This window comes from Dipodomys spectabilis, unplaced genomic scaffold (assembly GCF_019054845.1).
Source record: "Dipodomys spectabilis isolate Male_0828 unplaced genomic scaffold, ASM1905484v1 ptg000024l, whole genome shotgun sequence".
In the NCBI taxonomy this organism is placed as follows: Eukaryota; Metazoa; Chordata; class Mammalia; order Rodentia; family Heteromyidae; genus Dipodomys; species Dipodomys spectabilis.
The window spans coordinates 28,100,045-28,106,578 of NW_024870701.1; the positions used below are offsets into that span (position 1 = coordinate 28,100,045).

The 6,534-nt window shown below is 38.1% G+C and overlaps 1 pseudogene; it reads left to right on the forward strand.

Annotated features, from left to right (window-relative positions):
• The first annotated feature begins 310 nt into the window (after positions 1-310).
• LOC122104265 lies at positions 311-5,142 on the forward strand (annotated as a pseudogene).
• Positions 5,143-6,534: the final 1,392 nt, after the last annotated feature.

Sequence of the window (6,534 nt, forward strand, 5' to 3'; positions counted from 1 at the left end):
TCTTCTAAAATGTATTTTTCTACTTTTATCCCTCATGGGCCAAAAATATAACCAGTTAATTTTTTCTGGAGGGCATATTTTTGTGTCTTGACTTCTTGAGACCCTATGCGGGAGAAGGCATGCTTGCTCATTTATTGCATAAGCAGCATTTCTAGTGAAAGGGGATTGAAGATCTCTACCTATAAGAGATGGTTATTTTAGTCTCAAGATTGGCAGACTACATTGTAGAAAACACTTCTAAGTCTCAAAGAGCAACTGCTGCCAGGGCCTGCTTTACTTCATGCTCCATGTTACTTCAGCTGAGCCCGTAATGTTGCCAGGGGCAGTGGCCAGCAAGGATGAGGGATGCTGCATCTTGACCCCACTTCTGGTGCCACCATCTAGAGGAGAGGTGGATCATGAACTGGCTCTTCACATGGATGCTCTAGAGATACAAATCACTTCTGCTCATATTGTATCAGCTCAACAGATCATATGGCTACGTTCACATTGAATGGATACTATCCAGAAAGCAATTAGTAAATATTCAGTGAGAAGAAATAACTACCGTTGTAAGCATGCCTAACTCACTTGTTGCAAGTAGACTCTTCCCAGACTAGATTCGCTACAGAACTAGATAGTTAATTGACAAGAAGAGATTATATGAAGATAGAAGATGTGCACGTGTCCTTTTTTAGTGACATGATAAAAATATAGCAGGGAGTGTGACAGAGAGAACAGGGAGAAAGGTTCCCAAGGAATGTCATTGCCATAAATATCTCTTACCAACAGGATCGCTTAAAATAAAATATCTTAAATCTGCAACTAAAGAAATGACAGGCAAATTGTAAAATGAGTCCCAAAGAGCCTGAGGAAAAGCAATTAAGTAATCCATTTACATTGTTAATAATGAAATAGAAAATATTACATCAATAAATTTGATATGCTAAAATCTAGGTCATTTAAAGCATCAGTAAAATAGGAAAATCTGAACATTTTGATTAAGTAAAAGAGATGAGATATGTACAGGCACTATTAGATAGGAGGCTAAGTTCACATATAATAGAGATAAATATAAACATAGAGAACTCTAAGAATGTTAGGGGAAAATATGTAAACTCCTTGACTAAAAGCTACCACTTAAATTAACTCCTGGAAAAATAGAAGAAATAATGAAACAAGTAAATTTGGAGGAGAAAATGAGAAAACTCTCATAAAACTAAGTAGTATATCCTTACTTGATTAATAAATTCCAATGGACTTATATTAACTAAAAAAGTGTTTATTACCTATGTATTAGGCGATAGAGCAAAAGCTTCTTAACATTTTACAAGACATACCAAGAGGCCACATTCCAAGATATGAGAAATTCAGAGCCAAATCCCATTTGTTTAAAAAAAAATAGTATTCCATATCAGAATGGTAGCAAATAGAAGCTAGGATTACAATGAAAAAATTACATTATGATAATTAGAGCTTAATTTGAAATGCAAATTAAAACTTGACTCAAAGGAAAAAAAATCGAATTGTTCACAGACAGATTAAATGATAAATCTTGATAAGATGTCCAAGGTATAGCATTTGATATGTATATAAATTTTTTTTTTACTTAATAGAGTAAGATGACAAAGAACTTTCCCTGGGCTGGTAATATGTTACAGAAAATAAACATAACTTTATAGTAAAACATTAGAAAGATTCTAAAAATATCAGTAAATCATTGATAATAGCCACCGTCACTACTATAAAGCATCCTAAAGATCTTAACTACTATAAAACATCCTAAAGGTAAAGTCTGGAGAAAAGCAAACAGTATAATTTAGATAGTGAGAAATAAGTTATCTATCTCCCTATCTATTTGATTGATATCTAGCTGATCATTTTAAAAAATCAAACAACTAGAAATGGACATTTCAGTAGAAATGGACATTGGATAAGACAGTAAAATATAAAAATATAAGGGTATACATAAAGATGAACAATTCTGTATATTAGCCACTGGTTGCCAGAATCCCGACCCCTCCTCTCCCCTCCTTCCCCTTTCCTCCCCTCCCCTCTCCTCCTCTTCCCTCCCCTCCTTTCTCCTATCCTCTCATTTAAGATTTTTACTCATTAGAACATGTAAACCAGAAAGTCCCATATATGCGGTACAAGTTAACAACTGAACATTCATGGAAGAATTAATGTTGCCAACTGAAGATATTTACTGACAACATTCCCAGTTCTTTGGAGATCAGATTTGTTTGTTTGTTTTAAATAGCAATGCCTTCAACTGATTAGATGAGGCACTCTCACAATAAGGATGATAATTAAGCATCAGCACAATTGTGCATTATTTTCTTTTTAAGAAAATAACAGAAGTTACAAACTGACAAGAAGAAAACAGAAACATGCCAAAGTTCACTCCTAAGTAGAAATATACCAAGTGAAACAATGAGCGAGTTACTTTTTATATAGTAGATCTGTCAAAATTTACAGTTTTGATGATACTCAGTGTTGAACAAAGGTGTAAACTTACTGAGCCTTTATTTGCTATTGCTGACAATGCAAGAGTTTTATATTGCGTAACAATATTGAAAGTGTGCATTCCTTTAGATCCAGCAATTCAAATTCTAAGCATTTAATCTACACTTCAGAAGAAATTCTTGTCTATTGGCACAAGGACAATCATTGCTTTATCATTTATAATAATGAGAACTTGAAAGTGGCCTAAATGCTCCCTAGTTTTTTTTTTTTTAAGTACATATAAATGGGTATATACTAGAAGATCAAACCCTGATACAGTACATATAGAATATGTGGAATACAAAAAATATTGATAGATATAGTTACAGATGATTGGTTGTTAAAATTGCCCATGCTGTACATAGAAGTAAAAATTCTGCAGTCTGGATAGCTGACTTCGATACCTTCTTGCTCTTCTTCAAGTTCATTTTCATTTCTAATAAGTCAACCCTTGCACAGCATTATAGTGGCCTCATAACCCCCTTCCCAGGAAAGTTTTACTCTAAGAAGAACTATGGAGAGAGAAAAAAGAAAAGTATATGCTCTAAAAGAAAAATTTTAGAAATTAACATTCAGTTTAGAGATAGAGGAAAGAGAGAAAGAAATCATATCTTTCTTAATGATCCTGAAAGTATCTCCCTAGGCAGCAAACACTGAACAAAGGTTACCCAGTTTGTGGGGCTGAGCACAAGGTCAGGCAGGACCCACGGGGAACAGAGAACAGGTAGGTAAGGACCTCATCTGCTCACCAATGCAGCAAAGATTCTAACTGTCTGCCAATCATGAATAGAGCAATTGAATGGAAAACAGTTAAGAGAAGTGGTTGTGGAGAATGGTAATTTTTCAGGTCTCCTTAAGGGCAGGAAAATAATAAGGGCCTGGATAAACATGGCTAGCAGCTCCACAGCAGGGGACGTGCTCTGAGTTACATTCTGGTCTAACCACTTCTCCAGCAATAATTCATTTTACTCCCACCAAAGTCCTTTAATGGAAATAGTGTTTCTATGGTCCCCTATGTAGAAGTAGAAAAGGGAACCGAGATCAATGAAGAAAGCTCAAGGTAGAACATGGACTTGTACCCACACAGGTGACTCTGAAGCATCTGTGTAGTCATGGATGGAAGGAATCAGAAACGTGGAGACACTGTTGATTGATTGTACTTAGCATCCTTGCACTGAGGTTGTAGGCTGGCATGGGATGGGGGTGAAAGGATACCGCTCTGAGGATGGGGTAGTTAGTTACCTGTTATGCCTTTAATGGCCTACATTATTTATTTATTTCATGCTTGGAATATTTGTGGATCCTTCCTCTTTACACATACTTCATTTTCCATACTATTTTGTTCCTGTGAAATCATCCCTGATCTTTGCCCTTTTCCCTATAGACAAGAGCCTCCTCCGTACTCCCAGCACACTTGTATCCTGTGATTGGCAGTGTGTCTATATGAATTCACTGCCACATCTGTCTTGTCATCTGCCTGACATTGGGCTTCCACGGGGCATGTGACTGTACCATTGAGCTAACCTGGCTCCTTCCAACCATAGGGAGAATTGTAAACTTTCTGGCTCAGATAAGAAGCTCATGACAAGAATACTTAGAGAAGTAAACAGAGCAGAAAGCACTGGTGGCCTCTGGGAAGATTAAACTCCTCTTTCAAGACAGAAGCTCTGGGTGACAGTGGGCCATAGACCCCATTACACTGGGGAAAGCACCTCCTCTCCATAACAGTGCCTTATTATGCTGACTGTTCAACTTCTGCCTTTCTCAACAACACCTGCTTTTTGCTGCCACTGAATCACACTTTTCTACTTAACACAAATGCAAATGTCTCACAAGAGTTAAGTTAGTCACCACGTGGCATGGGGAGCCATTATTGACCGGAAGTCATGGTGGACATCTCAGAGATTTCTGGTCAGAGATCAGCTAGTCATTTTTGTATCTGACCCCAAGGATGAGGGGTCATGGACTATTCTACTCTGGGGACTCAGGGGGTAATGGGTCACCTGGGGGATCACCATGTCCATTCTTCCACCTTCTTTCCCCTTCCCCCAGCACCCACTGAAGCCAGCGGGCTTCAGATAACCAGGCTTTCTCCCTGTAGCCGCCATCAAGATCATCTACTTGGACCTCATCGGACACAATGAGCTGTTCTCCAACATCTACAAGATCTGGGAGATCTCAGGCAAGCTGTGCCTGGAGGTAGAGGGCAAGATAGTCAGTAGGATAGAGGGTAACGTTGATGACTTGCCCATTGGTGGCAATGCCCCCAATGAAGGCAAAGTTACTAAAAGCACAGTAGTTACTGGTGTGGACATTGTCATGAACCATCACTTGCAGGAGACCAGCTTCACAAAGGAAGCCTACAAAATGTATATCCAAGATTACATGAAATCACTTAAAGGCAAACTCAAAGAACAGAAACCGGGAAGAGTGAAGCCTTGTATGACAGGGGCTGCAGAGCAAATCAAGCATATGCTTGCTAATTTCAATAACTACAAATGTTGTTTTTGATTTTTTGTTTTGTTTTGTTTTGGTGAAAACATGAATCCAGATGGCATGGTTTCTCTCCTGGAATACTGTGAGGATGGTGTGACCCCATTTATAATTTTCTTTAAGGATAGTTTAGAAATGGAAACTAGGAACAAATTGGGCAAATAGTTTGACTCTATCACCTGTTAACATAACTGGCCAGTGCTTGTCATCCACACAACACCAGGACTTAAGACAAATGGGACTGATGCCAACTAGAACTTTTCATTTCTTTTGACCATGGTTTATTTGGAGTGGAGATGTTTTTTTAAGAAAAAAAAAACATGGCATGTAGGCTGTCTAAAAATAAAGTGTGGACACAGTAGTTCACCATTCCTTTCATATGTCAGGTACCTCACACACATTGCTTGAGAATGAAAGAAGATGTCCTAAAATGACAAAAGATGCATCAAAGAAAGAAAGGAATCCTGAATTTTTCATTTCTTCATTTAGTATGCATTTATGAAATTTCTGAGCTCCAGTAGGAGTCAAAGAGCATGCTGGGAACAAAAATTGAAGGTGAGGGCCCAGACTTCGAGAATTTTAGTCTAGTAGAAGAGACTGGCAAGCAAACTATAGACTATTACGATAAAGTATTGTAAGTGATGAGAAGGAATGTCAGCATGTCTTAAGCTTGTGAAATAGGGCAAGGAATTGTTTACTTCTAAACTTCTCAAAATCCCCAAAAGAGAAGTAATCAGGCTAAGGGAAGAGGAAGTGTAATGAATTTACAGATCTGCTTTGAGAATGCTTTCCACAAAACCACTGAGTCATAGACATGGAAAAAATTGTTTTGTAAGTTTGCATTAAACCAAATGTCTTGTTTCTAATTATTCTTCCTTGAATAAAAACTAGCCAGGAAGGAAATTCTCAAGTGAGCTGAAGGCCACCGAAGCACACTTAGAAAACAACCAATGGCAGAATGTGAAGGATTAAGGTGGCTCTTTTCCTCTACCTTTTTGAGTTCCTGAGCTCCCTCTGGGCAGTTAGTGCTGCAGATTGCCTTCAAGGTGTGTGTTGTAAGCATTTAACTTAATTGGCAGGATGACCTAGGTTTCTGCTGCTTTTAACTCACAGTCTCTAGAGAGACAGGATTTGTGACATTGTGTGTGCTTTTTCAAAAAAGTTTAGATAGTTAGGATATGTTTCCCTCCTTTCTAAAAGGACAGATAAGACGGTATCTACTTAGCTGACAAGCACAGTGTGGAATTAGAAAATGAAACTGATCACCTGATTGATATCTTGGGGAAAATTCTCTTTAGAAAGTTCCTGAATTCTGAGGTGAACAAAAAGAGCATGAAGAGCCAAAACACAGATTCATTCCCATAACGAGACAAGATGCTAGGGATGTTTGCTTATGTTTTTGTATTTTGCCAAGACAAGTTAAGGGGAGACATGGCTACCTGTCTGAAGAACCATAGCACACAGTAGGGTCTTTCTACATACAGAACTTGCTATATAGTCCCAAGGAGGCAGCAAGGACCAGAGTTGAATGCGGAACCTTCATCACAGTTGATACCT